The sequence below is a fragment of the Macaca nemestrina genome, chromosome 18 (assembly GCF_043159975.1).
Source record: "Macaca nemestrina isolate mMacNem1 chromosome 18, mMacNem.hap1, whole genome shotgun sequence".
Taxonomy (NCBI): domain Eukaryota; kingdom Metazoa; phylum Chordata; class Mammalia; order Primates; family Cercopithecidae; genus Macaca; species Macaca nemestrina.
In genome coordinates, this window is record NC_092142.1 from 68885749 (window position 1) to 68907294 (window position 21546).

At 45.8% G+C, this 21546-nt stretch overlaps 1 protein-coding gene across 2 annotated transcripts in view; it reads left to right on the forward strand.

Annotated features, from left to right (window-relative positions):
- The first annotated feature begins 2558 nt into the window (after positions 1 to 2558).
- Positions 2559 to 21546, forward strand: part of LOC105491347 (WW domain containing E3 ubiquitin protein ligase 2) — a 181207-nt gene continuing 162219 nt past the window's right edge. Inside the window, exon 1 of one of the 2 annotated variants that reach the window (XM_071084849.1) lies at positions 2559 to 2654. The gene's annotated coding sequence lies outside the window, so the exon portion shown is untranslated. Of the gene's footprint in view, positions 2655 to 9782; positions 9950 to 21546 lie in introns of those variants that run through there. The other variant, XM_071084850.1, reaches the window with a different exon arrangement.

Here is a 21546-nt window from a genome sequence, read left to right on the forward strand (position 1 = left end):
GCAGGGTTGTTTAAAAAAAGCAACCAAGATAAAAGATGAAGTATGAAAGAAGAAAACAAACCAAAACCAACAAATGCTAGTAGGTCAAGGAAATAGTCTCTAATTTATCTAGAACAGAATTAGTAAAACTGCCATCAATGGAACTAGAGAAGTTTTAGTTATAGATTTTTTTTTTTTTTTTTTTTTGAGATGGAGTCTAGCTCTGTCGCCCAGGTTGGAGTGCAGTGGCCAGATCTCAGCTCACTGCAAGCTCCGCCTCCCGGGTTCACGCCATTCTCCTGCCTCAGCCTCCCGAGTAGCTGGGACTACAAGCGCCCGCCACCTCGCCCGGCTAGTTTTTTGTATTTTTTAGTAGAGACGGGGTTTCACCGGGTTAGCCAGGATGGTCTCGATCTCCTGACCTCGTGATCCGCCCGTCTCGGCCTCCCAAAGTGCTGCATAACAGGCTTGAGCCACCGTAGTTACAGTAGTTTTATAAATGAGACTAATACAGGGTTTAATGTACAAAGACAGGACTGTATCTCCTTGAAAGTTAATCTCTTGGATTTGGAGTGGTACTAGAAAAAGTAGAGACTAAGTGTCCAACCTATTTATTTATTTATTTACTGTCGCCCAGGCTGGAGTGCAATGGTGCAATCTCGGCTCACTGCAACCTCCACCTCCCGGGTTTAAGCAATTCTCCTGCCTCAGGTTCCGGAGTACCTGGGATTACCCACACCAGCCACCATGCCCGGCGAATTTTTTTTTTTTTTTTTTTTTTGTGGTTTTCGTAGAGATGGGGTTTCACCAGGTTGGCCAGGTGGGTTTCGAACTGCTGACCTCAGGTAATCCACCTGCCTCTGCCTCCCAAAGTGCTGGGATTACAGGCGTGAGCCTCCATGTCCCACCAGTCAATTTAATTAATATGCATTATAGAATCCATACAAATTCGAAGACCCAAAAATAACAGAATAATTAGTACAAGTCTTTGAGGCTAATTATGTCATTAGTATTAATTTTAATCAATGGTGATTAAACTGAGCCTTCATTCAACTTGTCCAGAACATCAGTCAAGAATGTCGATTTAAAATGTTCTTGGAGGCTGGGTGCATTGACTCACGCCTGTAATCTGAGCACTTTGGAAGGCCAAGGTGGGTGGATCACCTGAGGTCAGGAGTTTGAGACCAACCTGGCCAGCATGGTGAAACCCCATCTCTACTAAAAATACAAAAATTAGCCAGGCGTGGTGGTGGGTGCCTGTAGTCCCAGCTACTGGGGAGGCTGAGGCAGGAGAATTGCTTGAACCTGGGAGGCAGAGGTTGCAGTGAGCTGAGATCAAGCCACTGCACTCCTGCCTGGGCTACAAGAGTGAAACTCTGTCTCAAATAAATAAATAAATAAATAAATAAATAAATAAATAGTTATTGGGCAGGCACAGCGGCATTCACCTGTAGTCTCAGCAACTTGGGAGGCTGAAGCAAGAAGACTGCTTGAAGCTGGGAGTTCGAGCCCAGCCGAAGCAACCTATGCAGACCCATCTCTTAAAGAAAAATTTCTCTGCCAGGCGTGGTGGTTCATGTCTGTAATCCCAGCACTTTGGGAGGCCAAGGCGGGCGGATCATTTGAAGTCAGGAGTTTGAGACCAGACTGGTCAACATGTGGAAACCCTGTCTCTATGAAAAATGCAAAAGTTATCCAGGCATGGTGGTACATGCCTGTAATCCCAGCTACTGGGGAGGATGAGGCAGGAGAATCCCATGAACCGGGAAGGCGGAGGTTGCAGTCAGCTGAGATAGCACCACTGCACTCCAGCCTTGGCGAAAGAGCGAGACTCCATCTCAATTAAAAAAAAAAAAAAAATGCCTATCATCCATCTACCTACCTACCTACCTACCTACCTACCTACCTACCTACCTACCTACCTACCTACCTACCTACATACCTGGATTGTAATTCGTTAAGATGTCTGTGCCCTGTAGATTAAGGGAATGAGATTGGATTAGTGTGGAGGGGGGTTTTATGGATCCAAGCAGGAGTTTTTAAGCTTTTGTACTTTTACGTCACAAGGCTGAGATGTTTGTGGTTCTGGATCTTAGAGCAGTGCCTGCACATAATAGGCATAAGGTTGCCAGGAAATAGAAATACAGATATTCAATTCAATTTGATCTTCAGATAATCAACAAATACTTTTTTAGTATAAATATATCCCATTCTGTACTTGGGACATACATATTACACTGCTGTTTATCTGAAATTCAAATTTAAGTGGGTGTCCTGTACTTTATCTGGCAACCCTACTAAAGAGCTCAATTAAGTATTTGTTGACTTAATAGACTGAAGGTCTCGTTTCACCTGTAAAATGGGGCTAGTACCTGCCCCTGCCTCCATAAGGTTGATGGGCAGAGTAAATGGAACTCAGTGAGTCCTCAATTTATTTGACTGCCCGGGACCATCCGGTGAGCAGAAAGCCCTTCCACTTTCAAATGCAAAGACGCTAAAAATGCCTCCTCGAGGCCATAAGTGCCCAGGCCAGGCCTAGGTTGCCCGCACCTGCGAGCCTGGCCAGCCTCTTCCGGGTCAGGTGACCGCGCGCGGTCACGTGACCCGGCCCGAGTGCGGGCGGTGGAAGGCGGAAGTAGGAGAGGAGTTGGACGCTGCTTCTGTGGCCACGGCAGGTAGCTAGCGCCGGCGCGGGGGGCGCGGCGGGCTGACTGCCTGCGCGGCGCGGGCCGGGGGCGGCGGGCGGCGCGGGGTGGGCCGGGGGCGGCGCGGCCCGGGCGCCGGGGGGCGGCGGCTTCCTGTGGGAGGGGCCTGGCGCGGCGGTTCCGGCCTCCGAGGAGGGGTGTCCCGGCTCCCGCCCGAGCGGGGTGGGCGCGCCGCGGCCCGCGCGGGGGCTGCTCCCAGATGGTCGCCCGGGCAGCCAAGGGTGCAGCTGGAGCGAGTCCTCCCGGAAGGGGAGAGGAGCTTAGGTGCCCAGGCATGGAGAGGAGCGATCTTTGTGGAGGGATCGGGACCAGGGGAAGGGGCGACTTGGAACTGAGCTGGAAGTGGGTACCTGAGAATGGGTTTATGGTGTGGAGCCAGAGGGAAGAAGATGCTGCCTGGACCCCCTCTGAGAGTTTCTCCCTTCCTTACTCTTTGGAAATGATTGTTGCCGAGACTTTGATGACGGTCCCATTCAGTTTTTAAACTTCAGGAGGGATCACAGAATCCTGGTCGCTTGCTTTCCTCGCGCCCACTTAGTCCTGCGTGGGTAGGGTTTCCACTTCTTGGGAGCCTAGCCCTTCGGCTCATTTTTCTTTGAGATTTTCCCTGAACAGGCCATCATCGAGGCTTTAAAAAACAAAAAAAGAAAATAAATTAAAAAAAGAAGTGTGCGCGCTTTGCTCTGCCCATAACATGGCTTTTAGCTTACACTGTTGACCTAGCCCAGCGTTACCTCAGCAACATAGTGACTGCTGAAATCTTGGACAGAGGAGTGTCTACCTAGACTGCTTTATGACTTTTCCTCTTTCTTCCGTTTAAATTATTCAGTTTCCCTTAGCGTGTGACTGCTTATCTTGATGAACTGTAACTAGGTAGGGTGACTGAGAGGTCTGTGTTATGTTCCTTAGAACTGTGACCTGGATCATGATTTTGAGATTGAATACTTGTGTTAAAGCCTGTTCATCCTCCTGTTTCTCATGTTTACTAAAATTTGCAGAAGCGAAGGGAGTTTCATGAGTGCAGTGTAACTGGAACAAATGTTCAAACTGGACATTCACAGCAGCCAGCGTCGTTTTGGGTTACAAGTAGGAAAAAGTACTTTCCTAATGTATTATGAGTTCAAGTTTTTGGAGTTATTTGACAAACATTTAAAAATTAGTTTTTGTAGCAGCTTCTATGAGTGAGGTTGGGAAGGTGTTACTCTCATTTCACAAGGAACAAACAGACTTAAGAGAGGCGATTTGATTTTTTAAAACAATTTATTGGTGTTTCTTGTTTGCTGGCCTCTTTTCTTCCTGCTAGATTGCAAATCCTTCAAGGGCAGGTTTCATATTTTCTTTGGCTCCTAGCCTAGTGCCTGGTATGTTGTGGGCACTTGATAAATATTTGGTGAATAAATGCATTTCTAAAAGTCACACTGGCATAAGTGGTGATAAGGGGTTTGAACCCAAGTCTTCTACTCTTTCTCTTGTCAGACAAGCTTGTGATTATCTGTGTTACTGGTCCATATGAAAATAGGCTCGAGAGAAAGACTTGGATTGGCTTCTCAGTCTCTTTCACTTCATGATTACTTTCGCATTTGCAAAGAGCATATACCAACATCTCACTTAACCTTCCCTGTGAAATTGGGGTGGTCAGTATTGTCCCTGTATCACAGATGAAGAGACTGAGGCTTAGTGAAGTCTTTACTTTAGATCCCAGAGCTAGTAAATGAGTAGGCACTCAAGCCCAGGCCCTTAATCCTTAGACCCATTCTTTTTCATTTATTGACACAATGGAAAAATTTATTTTTATTTTATTTTGAGACAGGGTCTCACTCTGTTGCCCAGGCTGGAGTGCAGTGGCACGATCACTGCTCACTGTAACCTTGACCTGCCCGGGCTCGGGTGATCCTCCCATGTCAGCCTCCCAAACAGCTGGGACAACAGGTGGGTGCCACCTCGCCTGGCTAATTTTTGTAGAGACAAAGGTTTTGCTATGTTGCCCAGGCTGTTTTCAAACTCCTGGGCTCAAGCAGTCTTCCCACCTCGGCCTCTCAAAGTGTTGCAATTACAGACGTAAGCCACCATGCCCAACTGAAAGTTTTACATAATTTTTCAGGAATAAAAAGTGTGACATTTTAAGGAAAAAGATCACACAGAAAAAGTTGTGAATGTAGAATGTGAGTAAATGAAGTTTAGAAAATGCTGTACTCTACCATAGCTTCCTCTTCCTGGGAAAACATTCTTTCTTTCAATGAATATTTATAAGTACCCCCTCTGTCTTTGCTAAGCATTGTTGTACAATTCAGTATGGTGTACACTAGCCACATGGGACTGTTGAGCACAGCAGCTATGCTGTGAGCATAAAATACATTCTGGATTTTGAAGACTTAGCATGAAGAAAAAGTAAAATGTCTCACTGATACCTTTTATGTTGTAGTAAATGATCATATAATATGTGTAAACATGTATGGTAACATTTTGGATTTATCGGGTTAAGTACAACATAATTATAAATAGTTGGTTGGACATGGCGGCTCATGCCTATAATTCCAGCACTTCGGGAGGCCAAGGTGGATGGATTTCTTGAGCCCAGGAACTTGGGACAAGCCTGGGCAACATGGCGAAACCCTGTCTCTACAAAAAATACAAAAATTAGCCAGGTGCAGTGGCGCCCGCCTGGCTACTCAGGAGGCTGAGGTGGGAGGATCACCCAAGCCTGGGGAGGTGGAGGCTGCAGTGAGTTGTGATCGTGCCACTCACTGTACTGTAGCCTAGGTGACAGAGTGAGACCCTGTCTCAAAAAAAGAAAAAGAAAGAAAGTTTCACCTTTTTGTCTTTTTTTCCCCCACTTAACCTTGACTTGACACCAGCACTTTTTTCTTTTTAAAATGTGTTTCCTAGAAAAATAAAAAATTATAAATGTGGCTTGCACTTGTGGCTCCCATCTTATTTCTATTGGACAAACCTGTTCTGAATGCCAGGAATATAGCAGTACGAGAAAGGCAAGGATCCCCACCCTTGCGGATCTTCAATTTGATTAGAGAAGGCCACATTGATAACTAAGTAGAATATGTATTCCGTTGTAATAAAGCAGGGAAGAGGGATGTAGGTTGCAGTTTAAATAGGATCCTGGCCAGGTGCGGTGGCTCATGTCTGTCATCCCAGCACTTTTGGAGGCTGAGGCGGGCGGATCACTTGAGGTCAGGATTTCAAGACCAGCCTCAACAACATGGTGAAACCCCATCCCTACCCAAAATACAAAAATTAGCTGGGCTTGATGGCACATGCCTGTAATTCCAGCTACTCGGGAGGCTGAGGCACGAGAATTGCTTGAACTCGGGAGGTGGAGGTTGCAGTGAACCAAGATCGCGCCACTGCACTCCAGGCTGGGTGACAAAGCGAGACTCCGTCTTGCTTTTGTAGAGATGGGGAGTGGAGGGGAGGGGGTCTCACTGTTGCCCAGGCTGGTCTTCAACACTTGGCCTCAAGCCATCCTCCTGCCTTGGCCTCCCAAAGTGCTGAGATTACAGGCGTGAACCATTGCACCTGGCTCAGTCTCTTAACTCTAAATACTATCCACATGCTAACAGCTGCCATATGTGTATGTCTAGCCTGGGCCTGTCTCCAGACTTCTAGATCCAATTGCCCACAATATCTTCATGTGGATTCCTATCAGGCATTTTATAATCAACATCAACAAAATTGAGCCCCAACCCTGCCCGTCATCTAGCCTTCCCCATCTCAGTGAATGACAACTCCATTCCTCCAGTTGTTCAAGCCAAAGACCTTGGAGTCACCCTTGACTCGTCTCTTCCTCTCACACCCCACATCGAACTCCGCTCGTCCACAAAGCCTACTGGCTGTACTTCAGAGTACACGCTGGATGCCTCTTTCCCCTGGATGATGGCAACAGCCTCCTAACTTGTCTCCCTCTTCCACCCTGGCTGGCCTTCACTTTCTCCACACAGGACCCGGGCAAGTCTGTTAAAAGGCAGGATGGATCCTGTCCACTCCACTGCCCAACTCAAACCCTCCAATTGTCCCAGCTTAACTGGAGTGAAAACCAATACCCTACAGTGGCCTGCAAGCCTTCCATGACCTGATCTCTCCTCCCACACCCACCACCATCCCGACCTCCTCTCTCCACTCCTGCTCACTCAATCCCCTCCAGCCACACTGGCCTCCTGACGGGTCCCAAAACCTGCCAGGGGTGCTCCTTCTTTGGGGCTTTCGAACTCTGCCTGGACCCCTTTGCCCCCATTCAGCCACACGTCCCCTTCCTTCCCTCACCTCCTCAGATCTTTACTCAGCCATCACCTTCAGAGAGAGGCTTTTCTAGAGATCCTCTATTTATTTTATTTTATTATTTTTGGAGTCTTGTTCTGTTGCCCAGGCTGGAGTGCAGTGGTACGATCTTGGCTCACTGCAACTTTCGCCTCCCAGGTTCAAGTGACTCTCTTGCCTCAGCCTCCTGAGTAGCTGGGATCACAGGCATCCACCACTATGTCCAACTAATTTTTGTATTTAGTAGAGATGGGGTTTCACCAGGTTGGCCAGGCTAGCCTCAAAATCCTGACCTCAAGTGATCTGCCTGCCTCGGCTTCCCAAAGTGCTGGAATAGTGTTTTTGTTTTTTTTTAAATCTTTTTGAAAACCACAAGCTAATGGGTTTCTTTTTTCTTAAGGAGGCTACTCTTGCAACTGTGCATCTTTGTGGCACCCCTGAAATCAATTGGAGTGCCAATTTCTGTAATTAGTCTGGCTTCCTGGGTTGGCATCCAGTTTAGAGGCCTCCAGGATGGATGGATAATGGGCTTTTTATGTTTAAAATATGTATTGGTTTTTTCAAACATGTATTGAATGCATGTTGTCAGGCATCCCACCATTTTATACATTTAACCTTGTTGAGGTGAAGTGACCCTCACGAGGTCAGGTAGCTAAGAAATGAAGGAGATAGCCATTTGAATCTTGGTCTTCAGAGTCCAGATCTGGTCCTTCTACCACTTACCATTAGTAAGATGCGTGGAATGGCTATAAGAACATAAACTCCCATTAGCATCAAATCAGTGAGTTGCTTTTGAGCGACTTTGAGTCCCTTAGGACTATTATGTGTCACAGGCAGAAAGGGAATTTATCAGGTAAAGAAAGGCAGATTTATTAAAGTATGAAAACACGTTGCAAGAAAGCAATGGGCAGCACAGCAGCGAAGGGACTGTCTGCAAAGAGGCAGGGGATGGAGGGAAGTTTTACAGGGTGGTGCTGGAGGGGACTATGTGGGGATCAATGTGTCTGAGGGCTGTTTGTGATTAATCATTTCTCAGAACAACTGTCCATGGTTTTCCCCCACCTGGGGCCCCTTCCTCTTTGCTGTTTACTTATCTTATTAGGACTCCACATTATAGACCCTGAAATTTCTTTTTTTTGTTTGTTTTGTTTTTGAGACAAGGTCTCATTCTGTCACCCAGGCTGAAGTACAGTGGCATGATCATGGCCCACTGCAGCCTCAACCTTTTGAGCTCAAGTGATCCTCCCATCTTAGCCTTCCAAGTAGCTGAGACTGTAGGTATGTGCCACCATGCCTAGCTAATTTTTAAATTTTTTGTAGAGATGGGGTCCCACTATGTTTCTCAGACTGGTCTTGACCTCCTGGGCTCAAGTGATCCTCCTGCCTCAGCCTCCCAAAGTGTTTGGGATTACTGGTGTGAGCCACCATACCTGGCTAGGGCTCTGGAATTTCTGAGAGATGGGAACAAAAGGGAAGATGTTTCCCCCTGGATGATGTGACAGGTTAGATTCTAACCAAAATCTTTTTAGGAGGTTGCGGTTCCCTGTTTTGCACCCCACCGCAGTTTATAGCAAATATTCAGTGATTTAAATCATTACTACTAATAATAACTATTAGGAAAATACCAGCCGGGCATGGTGGCTCATGCCTATAGTCCCAGTACTTTGGGAGGCCGAGATGGGTGGATCACCTGAAGTCAGGAGTTTGAGATTAGCCTGGTCAACATGATGAAACCCTGTCTCTACTAAAAATACAAAAAATTAGCCAGGTGTGGTGGCAGACAGCTGTAATCCCGGTTACTTGGGAGTCTGAGGCAGGAGAATCGCTTGAACCCAGGAGGCAGAGGTTGCAGTGAGCCAAGATTGCATCACTGCCCTCCAGCCTGGGCAACGAGAGTGAAACTCCATCTCAAAAATAATTAAATAAATAAAAAAATAACAAGTACCAAGACATGGCAGTTCTGACCTAGGGGCCGTCCTCTTCCTCAAGTCACCCATGCCTTTTGCTTCTTGTTTTGTCTTCAGATCTGCCTTCCACTCGGCCTCTTTTATTCTTAGCTTATAATTCCACGGGGCTTCCAATAGTGTACCTCCCTGCTCCCTCCCGTTTTCTCTTTTTCCGTGCTTAGTCTTTGTAAGGATGTCATTTGGCAAAGTTGATTCTGTTTGATTGTTTTTCAATATGGGCCTTTGGAGAATGGAAGGTAGTAACTCAATGCTGGGCAGAGGAAGGAGGCCAAGAAAGAAGCATTAGTGTTGGAGTAGCATGAGCCTGTGAAGAAAATGAGAATCTTTTGGACAGAGCTTTTCCTTGTATATCTTTCAAGAAATGGGTACAGGCCGGGCACAGTGACTCACACCTGTGATCCCAGCACTTTGGGAGACTGAGGCAGATGGATCATGAGGGCAGGAGATCGAGACCATCCTGGCTAACACGGTGAAACCCATCTCTACTAAAAATACTAAAAACTAGCCGGGCATGGTGGCGGGCGCCTGTAATCCTGCTACTTGGAAGGATGAGGCAAGAGAATCTCTTGAACCCAGGAGGTGGAGGTTTGCAGTGAGCTGAGATCACACCACTGCACTCCAGCCTGGGTGACAGAGCGGGACTCCATCTAAAAAAAAAAAAAAAAAAAAAAAAAGAAGCTCTGCCTGTTTCTACAAGAGCTGGTTAATTAGAAATAAAATCTTTGTGAACCCATGGATTATATTGAAAAAAATTTTTTTTAAACAAGAAATAAAATCTTGATACTAGTGAGTAATTTCTGCTTTTCCCTGGCTCGTTCTACACAGGTCTTTTCATCTCAAGATCAATGTTCATTGGTTTCTTGACTCAAAGCTGGGTGAAGAATTTTAGGAATTGAGGTGCTTATAATGCCAGAGCCTAGAATTTCAGGACCGAGAAGGGGTTTCGTTTGGAGTTGATATTTGAAGAGCTCTTACTCTGTGTCCTCTGCTTTACCTGAACTCGTGTAGTCAGTACAATAATCTTAGAAAGTAAGTACTATTATTATTGGGTTCATTTCACAGATGAGAAAACTGAGATTTAGAGAGGGTAGGTATGATTTTGTGAAATATATATTTAGTCTTCCTCCCCTTTCCTGACCTATAACTCCTAAAATCCTTGAAATCTCCCAAGTGATCAGTGTCTTTTTTTTTTTTTTTTTTGAGATAGAATCTTGATGTGTCACCCAGGCTAGAGTGCAGTAGCGTAATCTTGGCTCACTGCAGCCTCTGCCTCCCGGGTTGAAGCGATTCTCATGTCTCAGCCTCCCAAGTAGCTGGGGCTACAGGCACATGCCACCACACCCAGCTAATTTTTGTATTTTTAGTAGAGATAGGATTCCGCCATGTTGCCCAGGCTGGTCTCAAACTCCTGAGCTCAGGTGATCCACACGCCTTGACCTCCCAAAGTGCTGGGATTACAGGTGTGAGCCACTGCACCTGGCCAGTGTCTTTTTGTGTGCTAATAATTGACCTTTGGTTGGGGACTCCTGGATAGTCTCAGGATGAGGGGGCCGGTGGCCAGGGAAGACAGCCTTGTGGTTAGAGTGTTGGAACTTTTAGTCCTACACCCAGCCTCTGGGACAGGGAGAGGAACTGAAGGTTGACTTGATCTTCAGTGGCCAGTGACTTAATTGATCATGCCTGCGTAATGAAACTTCCATAAAATCCCTGAAGGATTGGGTTTGGGGAGCTTCTGGATGGCTGAACACCTGGAGGTTCTCGGAGGATGGCGTCCCCAGGGAGGGCTTGGAGGCTCTGCACCCCTTTTCAAATGCCTCACCCTAGCATCTCTTCGTTTGTATCCTTCGTAATATCCTTTATAATAAATCAGTAAATACAAATAAAGTGTTTCCTTGAGTCCTGTGAGCCACTCTAGCAAATTTATCCATCCTAAGAACTTTGATTTATAGCGGGTCGGTCGGCAGCACTGGTAAAACAACCTGGAGCTTGCAATTGACATTGCAAGTCGGGGGCAGTCTTGGGGACTAAACTTGTGGGATCTGATGCTACTTCTAGGTGGATAGTGTAGGAACTGAATTGGAGGACACCAGCTGGTGTCTGCCAGCTGCAGAATTGATTGCTTGCTTGGCGTATGGGGCTTCCGCACATCTGGTGTCAGAAGTATGCTGTGGGGCTGGGCGTGGTGGCTCGTGCCTTGTAATCCCAGCACTTTGGGAGGCAGAGGTAGGAGGATCTCTTGAGCCCAGGAGTTTTAGACCAACCCGGGCAGCATAGTGAGATCCTGTCTCTAAATATTTTTTGAAAAAATCAAAGGTAGTATTCTGTGTAGTGAGAGTATAGCAGGAAGAAACTGAGTTTGCTTTTTCCTCTCCATCCTCTCAGTAAGTAACTTGCTCAGGATCACTCAAAGGCAAATGAATGGTTCAGTTTATTAGCCTCCAGAAGATTGACAGGTGTTAAAGGTTGTTGCTGAAGTAGGATGATAAAAGTGATCAGGTGCTTCAGATATTGCAGGAGCTGCCACGTGCTCAATCTGATGTGTGGTTGTTTTCTCCTGTCAAAAGTTCTTTTTTTTTTTTTTTTTTTGAGACAGAGTCTTGCTCTGTCACACAGGTTGAAGTGCAGTGGTGCCATCTCCACTCACTACAAGCTCCATTTCCCGAGTTCATGCCATTCTCATGCCTCAGCCTCCCGAGTAGCTGGGACTACAGGCACACACCACCATGCCCGGCTAATTTTTGTTCTATTTTTTAGTAGAGACAGGGTTTCAGCATGTTAGCCAGGATGGTCTCGATCTCCTGACCTCATGATCCGCCTGCCTCGGCCTCCCAAAGTGCTGGGATTACAGGCGTGAGCCACTGCGCCTGGCCCTGTCAAAAGTTCTTTAAGAATTACTATTATTTTTCTTTTTGAGATGAAATCTCGCTCTGTCTCCCAGGCTGGAGGGCGGTGGTGCTATCTCAGCTCACTGCAACCTCTGCCTCCCGGGTTCAAGCGATTCTCTTGCCTCAGCTCCTGAGTAGCTGGGATTACAGGTGCCTGCCACTATGCCTGACTAATTTTTGTATTTTTAGTAGAGATGGGGTTTCACCATGTTGGCCAGGCTGGTCTCGAAATCCTGACCTCGGGATGCACCCGCCTGGGCCTCCTCAAGTGCTGGGATTACAGGCGTGAGCCTCCGAGCCTGGAGGACTGTAGCTTTGTGGTAAGTTTTGAAATTGGAAAGTGTTAGTCTTCAAACTTTGTTCTTTTTCAAGATTGTTTTGGCATTCTGGGTTCCTTGCATTTCCTTACTTTAGGGTAATCTTGTCAATTGCTGAAAAACAATTTGGTTTTTCTTTTTGTTTGTTTTTGTGTCTGGCTTTGTGGCCAAGGAGTTCCTCAATGGTTGTTGACATTTAGGTGTGAAGTACCCATGGGCTGATCTGCTCTCTCTGCTAGGACCAGTGCAAGTGCAGAAGGTGAGTTGGGCGGGGGAAATTGACCTCTTCAGTTTATAATGTAGACTTTCACTGTCTCCCTGGGTCAGTATGGTGCCTTATCGCTATTGTCAGCTGTGCCTGAAGTCTTGAGTTTGGTTTCGCCTATTGAGAAACTAAAAGTCTTTTTATTTATTTATTTATTTTTTTCCGAGACAGAGTCTCGCTCTTGTTGCCCAGGCTGGAGTGCAATGATGTGATCTTAGCTCACCACAACCTCTGTCTCCCGGGTTCAAGCTATTCTCCTGCCTTGGCCTATCCCAAGTAGCTGGGATTACAGGCATGTACCACCACACCTGGCTAATTTTGTGTTTTTAGTAAAGACAGGGTTTCACCATATTGGTCAGGCTGGTTTTGAACTCCTGAACTTGGGTGATCCGCCCGCCTTGGCCTCCCAAAGTGCTGGACTAAAAGTCTCTGCTTGGGATTAGGAAGGGGCAACTGCTTGGTTGAACTGGGTGGGGAGGGGACTCTGGGACTCTAATCGTTCCCAAGATAGGCTTTTGCGAGTCCTCCTGTTTTTAGCCTCACTTCTACCCTTACTTTCAGAGGTACCTGGTTACCACTGATGCAGGGCAGGTGAGCGCCAAAACTGGGGGGTTAGTCTGGCTAGGTTCTTGGCTTTGCCCTGGAAAGAATTCAAGGACAAGCTGGTAGTAGAAGAAAACAGCTTTATTGAGGCAGCGGAGTTACAGCTCCGTGACTGCTCCTGCAGAGCAGGGCTACTCCATAGGCAGTGTGTCCTGAGTAGCAGCTCAGAGACAATTTTGCTGTTGTATTTATACCCAGTTTTAATTATATGCACATTAAGGGGTGGGCTATTAGACATTTCTAGAAAAGTGGGGGTAACTTCTGGAGCATTACCATGGCATTGGCACACTGTCGTGGCACTGGTGGGTGTGTCTTTTGGGGAGGTGCTTTTGGTGCCTCTTCCCTGTTTCAGGCAGTCTTCAGTCTGGTGCTGAGCCGAGACCTGCCTCACCACCAATTATTGACGCTTCCTGGAATTCTTCATTGCCAGTCCACTTTCCTCCTGTTGACCTCTCTTGTGGGCAGCTAAGTTTCAGTTTCGACACACTGGAACCATTTTCCAAAATTTTGCTGCTATTTCTGTTGTTTTTTTTTCCCCTCTTTCTGTGGGTTTTCACCTTTTTGTATTGCTTTCCTGTCATTTTGGTGAAGTTTGAGAAGGGAACAGACATAAATGTATGTGTAATCTGCTGTGTGTATTGAGAGCTCCTAGAAGGCTAAGGGAAGAACTGGCCTCTGGGAAGACACAAGTGCTGCTACTACTTTGTTTCCTTAGCAACAGTCCTGATTCCTGATGGGGGAGCTCCTTCATTGTATTCTGTTCCTACTGATACACATTGCTCCTTTTTTTTTTTTTTTTGAGATGAGTCTCATGCTGTCGCTCAGGCTGGAGTGCAGTGGCGCAATCTTGGCTCACTGCAACCTTTGCCTCCCAGGTTCAAGTGATTCTCCTGCCTCAGCCTCCCGAGTAGCTGGGATTACAGGCACCCACTACCACGCCCAGCTAATTTTTTTATTTTTAGTAAAGATTGGGTTTCACTGTGTTGGCCAGGGTGATCTCGAACTCCTGACCTCGTGTGATCCACCCACTTCGGCTTCCCAAAGCGCTAGGATTACAGGCATGAGCCACCACGCCTGGCCTCCTTTTTAAATTTATTTTTTATTTTTATTTATTTATTTTTTTAAACAGGGTCTTCCTCTGTTGCTCAGGCTGGAGTGCAGTGGAGTGATTATAGCTCACTGCAGCCTCGACCTCCTGGGTTCCCGTGATTTCCCACCTCAGCCTCCCGAGTAGCTGGAACTACAGGCACGCACCACCATGTCTGACTAATTTTTTGTAGAAATGGGGTTTCTCCGTGTTGCCTAGACTGGTCTCGAATTCCTGGGCTCAAGCAGTCTGCCCATAGCCTCCCAAAGTGCTGGGATTACAGGCATGAGCCACTATACCCGGCTGCCCCAGTTTTTCATTTGCACAATTTTCTATGCAAATTTTTTGCATCTTTTTAGTTCAGCCAAATTAGCTGAGGTCTAAAGTACTCCTTTTAGTGCAGTCACATTAGTTGAGGTTTCAACAAATTCATTAACACTAAACCAGTGGTCCTCAACTCAGCTTTATATTAGAATCACTTGGGGAATTTTTAAATAACACACCTGTCCCTGGCCTACCCCAGACCAATTAGATGGGAATCTCTGAGGGTGGGGTTTGGTGGTCAGTGTTGTTTTTTTTAATGCTCCCCAGATAATTCAGATGTGTAGGAAGGATGGAGAACCACTGCTCCAAGGCATCTGATCCTTCATTAAGGATAATTTAACCTAACTCTACACATTCAATTGCATCTGTTATCTTATTGTTATCCTCTCCATCTTACGTTTCCCGCCAACATTGACCCCTTTCCTTCCTTATATTCCCCAGATATGCTGTCATCTCAACAGCATTTGCTTATACCTTTTTTTTTTTTTGAGACAGGGTCTTGCTCTGTCACCTATGCTGGAGTGCAGTGGCGTGATCATAGCTCACTGCAGCCTCGACCTCCCAGGCTCAAGCGATCCTCCCACCTCAGCCTCCCAAGTAACTGTGACTACAGGCATGTGCCACCATGACTAATTTTTGTGGTTTTTGTTGAGACGAGGTTTTGCCATATTCAGGCTGGTCTCGAACTCCTGGACTCAAGTGATCCACCTCCCTTGGCCTCCTAAGGTGCTGGGATTACGTGCGTGAGCCACCGCAGCTGGCCATCGTACCCTTTTATCTACCTGAATGTTCTGCAGATATTCTCAGTTTCTTCCTTCAGCTTCTTCAGATCTTTGCTCAGATGTCACCTTTGCAGTGAGACCTTCCTGTTCATGCCTTTTCAATTTCTATTTTGGCCAGGTGCCGTGGCTTACACCTATAATCCCATCACTTTGGGAGGCTAAGGCAGGAGGATTGCTTGAGCCCAGGAGTTCAAGACCAGCCTGGCCAACTTGGTAAAATCCTATCTCTACTAAAAATACCAAAATGAGCCGGACATGGTGGCATGTGCCTGTAACCCTAGCTACTCAGGAGGCTGAGGCATGAGAATCACTTGAATCCAGGAGGTGGAGGTTGCAGTGAGCTGAGATCACGCCACAGCACTCCAGCCTGGGCGAAAGAGCAAGGCTTTGTCTCAAAAACAAAAAAACAAAAAAACAAAAAAAAAACAGTGAAAAGCATGCAAATTTATTTAATATAAATTTACGTGACACGAGAGGCATTATAAGGAAATTAAGACCTGGAGAAACAGATGATGTTGTGTATTTATGTTTAGGTTTGATGAAGAGTGGACAATCGTGGAGAAATAGGATTGGACAAAAGGGGTATGATTGACTGGTAATACACTGGGGGAAATTTAACAAGTCCTATTTGTTCAGATTCTTTTCTGTGTCCTGTTGTCTTCAGAGATAAGGATATTCCTTTCCTTGGGGTATAAGGAGGGCATCGCTCGAAGGAGGGTCATATGACCTGTTTCAGGGGAAGGTCAGAAAATCTTTCCTAGGCTTTAAGACCTGCTTTAGGGGAGAAGGGTGAGAGGAAGCTGAGAGCGACTTCCTGCTTTTCCTGTTTTCTTAAATGCCAAGGTGTCATGTTTTGGGGTAAGGTATCTTAAACCCCATCAGCCATGTCCTGTCTACTGATGAGCCCATCAAGGCATTCTTCTCTTCTATTACATATAAAATATGTGCATATATGATACATACATATGTGTGTATATATACATATGTATATATGCACATATTTTATATGTATACATGTACATTTATTTGCTAAACTTTTTGTGAAATAATGCTTTCCTTAATGTGTGATATACTTTTATATTTTCTTTTCTGTTTTGAAACGGAGTCTTACTCCGTCACCCAGGCTAGAGTGCAGTGGTGCCATCTTGGCTCACTGCAGCCTCCGCATCTTGTGTTCAAGCAGTTCTCCTGCTTCAGCCTCCTTAGTAAATGGGATTACAGGCATCCGCCACCACTCCTGACCTCAAGCAATCCACCCACCTCAGCCTCCCAAAGTGCTGGGATTACAGGTGTGAGCCACCACGCTCGGCCTATATTTTGTTTTAAAAAAACTTTTTATTTATTTTACTTTGGTATACAACTTTTATATTTTCTACCCTATTTGTTTATATTTAATTTTTAAAGTGCTTGTCAAGATTTATGTAGAGGATGAGTTCAGAGGAGATATGTTAGTTGTATTTCTATTATATATAAATATGTTATTTATATTTTTGAGACCAAATATGGTGGCTCATACTTGTAATCCCATCACTTTGGGAGGCTGAGGTGGGAGGATCGCCTGAGCTCAAGAGTTCCAGATCAGCCTGAACAACATAGGGACCCCCTTCATCTGTACAAAAAATTTAAAAAATTAGGTGAGTCTAGTGGCTGGTGCCTGTAGTCCCAGCCGTTCAGGAGGCTGAGGTGAGAGGATTGCTTGAGCCCAGGAGGTTGAGGCTGAAGTGAGCCATGATTGTGCCACTGTACTCCAGCTTGGGGTGACACCCTGTCTCAAAAAAAAAAAAATATATATATATATATACACATACTTTATGTATATATATACTTTATATATATACACTTTATGTATATATATACACACATACATAGATACACACACACATATATTTTTTTTTTTAGAAATTTCAGTAGATCTACCAGACTTAGTAAAGGGGAACATTTTGACTTTCCCATCCCCCTCCCAATAAGTCCATTAGTTTCTTCAATAATGAAATACTTTGTTCATCTGGTAACCTTTAGTGATATTTTCAACATTGCCCCCCATTCTCCCTCTTCCTGCCCCAAGCTTATGCTCACTCAGTTTTGGAGTGATTAGGGTGCAATTACTTTCCATGGCTATTAGCAGGGGAGAAATTACTTGAGTACATGTACAGAGTCATCTGTATGTGTTGCTGAGACAGAGTGTAAAGTCCGGGCCTCAGGTTTCCCAAGCTTCTTGTAGTGGACAGTGGGGATTTGGATCTAATATGCATTTGGAACCTTGTCTAAGATGGGAAGCAAAAGCTAAGAGGTTGAAAGTACTTTGATGGGGATGGGATCTGTTCCTTTCTATAGTTATGGTTATTTTTCTTGAGACAGAGTCTCACTCTGTCGCCCAGGCTGAAGTATAGTGGCGCGATCTCGGCTCACTGCAACATCCGCTTCCTGGGTTCAAGCGATTCTCCTGCCTCAGCCTCCTGAGTAGCTGGGATTATAATTGCACCACCACTCCTGGCTAATTTTTGTACTTTTCATAGAGACGGGGTCTCACCATGTTGGCCAGGCTGGTCTCAAACTCCTGCCTTCAAGTGATGCGCCTGCCTCCGCCTCCCAAAGTGCTAGAATTACAGGTGTGAGCTATCACACCTGGCTGGTTATTTATTTTTTTGAGAAGGAGTCTCATTCTGTCACCCAGGCTGGAGTGCAGTGGTGCAATCTTGGCTCACTGCAACCTCTACCTCCCGGGTTCAAGCAATTCTCCTGCCTCAGCCTCCCAAGTAGCTGGCATTACAGGCGCCCGCCACCACGCCCGGCTAATTTTTTGTATTTTTAGTAGAGATGGGGTTTTGCCATGTTGGCCAGGCTGGTCTCAAACTTCTGACCTCAGGTGATCCACCCACCTCGGCCTCCCAAAGTGCTGGGATTACAGGCGTGAGGCACTGCGCCTGGCCCCGGCCAGTTATTTCTCTTTATGCATCAATTGGAAAGGTTTTCTAATTCCAAATGCTTATAGTATATAATGTCAGGGTGGTATCTTGCTAATTAGATCTGGAACTCCAGACGAAGCTCTATAGAATAACATGGATTACTGTTTGTTAACGGTGGTCTGCAGTTTTTTTTTTTTTTTTGAGACGGAGTCTCACGCTGTAGCCCAGGTTGGAGTGCAGTGTGGCGCGATCTCGGCTCACTGCAAGCTCTGCCTCCTGGGTTCACGCCATTCTCCTGCCTCAGCCTCCTGAGTAGCTGGGACTACAGGCGCCCGCCACCGCGCCCGGCTAATTTTTTGTATTTTTAGTAGAGACGGGGTTTCACTGTGGTCTCGATCTCCTGACCTTGTGATCCGCCCGCCTCGGCCTCCCAAAGTGCTGGGATTACAGGCGTGAGCCACCGCGCCCGGCCTGGTCTGCAGTTTTAAAAGACACTAGAGAAAGAAAACATGGTGATGTTATCTACCCTGTTTCTCCTGCCTTCCCAGTTGTCTTTGTTCCTTCTGAGCCTTCTTTAGAATTTATCTGATTTGTTTTAGTTTTGCAGCCATGAAGTGTAGATGAAAAAATCTAGTCTTTTTCCTGTTGAACAGGACATGTATGGGCTTCAAGTTTCATTCTTTAAGAGTTAGGACCAAAGGCTCAAAACTGCTACAGTTCAGGAGAATAAGATAGTTTAAAAACTACCATTAGTTGAGTTGCCTTAGGAAAGAAAGAATCCCAATAGAAGTAAAGATTTCTAAAATATTCTTTTATTTTTAAAGTCTATAAATAATAGATTTCCAGCTTTTAGTGCTTTAACCCCTGTTAACTAAAAGCCCCAAGGCTCAATTTATAATTATTTATAATATTTCCTGCATTATTCAAGATACAATCTTTTGCTTCCCCTTAAAATTATTTTTCAATTATGAAAGAGATCAAACATATAAAATGGTTCAGAGATGAAGATAACAGTCATAAAAACCACCATCTGGATTTAATGAATATGAACATTTTACCATATTTGCTCCAGAACTTTTTTCTTTGAAAGATAAAATGTGGGCCGGGCGCGGTGGCTCAAGCCTGTAATCCCAGCACTTTGGGAGGCCGAGACGGGCGGATCACTAGGTCAGGAGATCGAGACCATCCTGGCGAACACGGTGAAACCCCGTCTCTACTAAAAAATACAAAAAACTAGCCGGGCGAGGTGGCGGGTGCCTGTAGTCCCAGCTACTCGGGAGGCTGAGGCAGGAGAATGGCGTAAACCCGGGAGGCGGAGCTTGCAGTGAGCTGAGATCCGGCCACTGCACTCCAGCCCGGGCGACAGAGCCAGACTCCGTCTCAAAAAAAAAAAAAAAAAAAAAAAGAAAGATAAAATGTTGCAGATACAGTTGAGGTTCCTTTGGTCTCTTTCCTCACTCCAATTCCCCTGCTCCCTCCTCCCCTACCCTAGAGGGAACTTCTGTTCTGAACTTGGTGTGGTTCCTTCCCATCGTGCTTTTATACTTTTAAACATTTGTGTGTTCACAACAACAACATATATAGTTGTTCTGTGTAAGCTCAAGTGTACGCCGTAGATATTGTACTAAGGCTGCCACGTGCTTTTTTTTTTTCCCCCTCTTGACATTATCGTTTGGGATTTGTACATGTGGATTAAATTCATACATTTCAGGTACTATATACATAGCTTTCCATTTTAGAAATATATCACAATGTATCCATTCCCCCATTGATGGGTATTTAAGTTGTTTATAATTTTTTACCATTACAAATACTGCTATGATGAACATCCTTGAACATGGCCTCTTTTGTGTGTGTTGGAGAATTTCTCCCTCTGCAAATGCCTGGGAGGAGAATCCTGGTGGGTCCAGAATTATGTGTCTTTAACTCTGCCGGAGGTTGTCAGTCACCATCTCATGTGCGCTGCCTCCGCAGGCATGTAAGACTTCTCACCAACACTTATTGTCAGGCTTCTCATCCCTTTCTAATCTGATGGGTAGCAAAGAGTGTTGACCTTTTTACTGTTTTGCCAAGACAAATTTAGCCTAAGGGAATCAAAACATCTTTTTGTCCTGGTGAAATGGCTCATGCCTGTAATGCCAGCACTTTGGAAGGTGGGGCTGAGAGGATTGCCTGAGGCCAGGAGTTCAAGACTGGCCTGGGCAAGATGGTGAGATCCTATCGCTACAAAAAATAAATACATAAATAAATAAAAAAGGAAAAAAAGTAGCTGGATGTGGTGGCACATGCCTGTAGTTCCAGCTGCTCAGGAGGCTGAGGCGGGAGGATCACTGGAACCCAGGAGGTCAAGGTTGTAGTGAGCTATGATCATGTCACTGCACTCCATCCTGGGCAACAGGGCTAGACCCTGTCTCAAACAGGTTGGGCCCATGGTAGTGGGTTATCAGAACTTACTAATATTAGTCTCACTAAAGTTTGTATACAACCCCTGAGTGCTAAATTTGGCTTTAAAAAAGGGAAAAGAAAAAAAAACTGAGATGGTTGAACAGTGAGGAGGCCTGTGTGGCAGGGTCAGAGCATGGTGAGGGTGGGGGGATACTGGGGAGCAGGAAGTGGGCCGTGAGGTCCGAGAGGTGTGTGGAGATGGGGGGAGGGTATTGCATAGGACATCAAAGGTCATTTGCAGGTTTTTGGCTTTTACTCTGTGTTTTTGTTTTTCAGACACGTTCTCACTGTGTCACCCAGGCTAGAGTGCGGTGGCACAATCATTGCTCACTGCAGCCTTGACCTCTTGGGCTCAAACGATCCTCCCAATTCTGCCTCCTGATTACCTGTGACCACAGGCACTTGCCATCACACCCAGCTAATTTTTGTATTTTTTTTGAGAGATGGAGTTTGACCATGTTGCCCAGGCTGGTCTTGAACTCCTGAGCACAAGGTGATTTGCCCGCCTTGGCTTCCTGAAGTGTTGGGATTATAGGCATGAGCCACTGCTCCTGCTGCCTTTTTTTTTTTTTTTTTTTTTTTTTTTTTTTGAGACGGAGTCTCGCTTTGTGGTCCAGGCTGGAGTGCAGTGGCCGGATCTCAGCTCACTGCAAGCTCCGCCTCCCGGGTTTACGCCATTCTCCTGCCTCAGCCTCCCGAGTAGCTGGGACTACAGGCACCCGCCACCTCGCCCGGCTAGTTTTTTGTATTTTTTAGTAGAGACGGGGTTTCACCGTGTTCGCCAGGATGGTCTCGATCTCCTGACCTCGTGATCTGCCCGTCTCGGCCTCCCAAAGTGCTGGGATTACAGGCTTGAGCCACCGTGCCCGGCTTGAGCCACCGCGCCCGGCCCCGCCGCCTTTTACTCTGAGTTAGACAGTGTCTTAATTTCATTTTGTGTTTCCATAATTGGGTAATAGAAATGGGATAATTTATAAAGAGACTAGGTAATTTATAAAGAAAAGAGATTTAT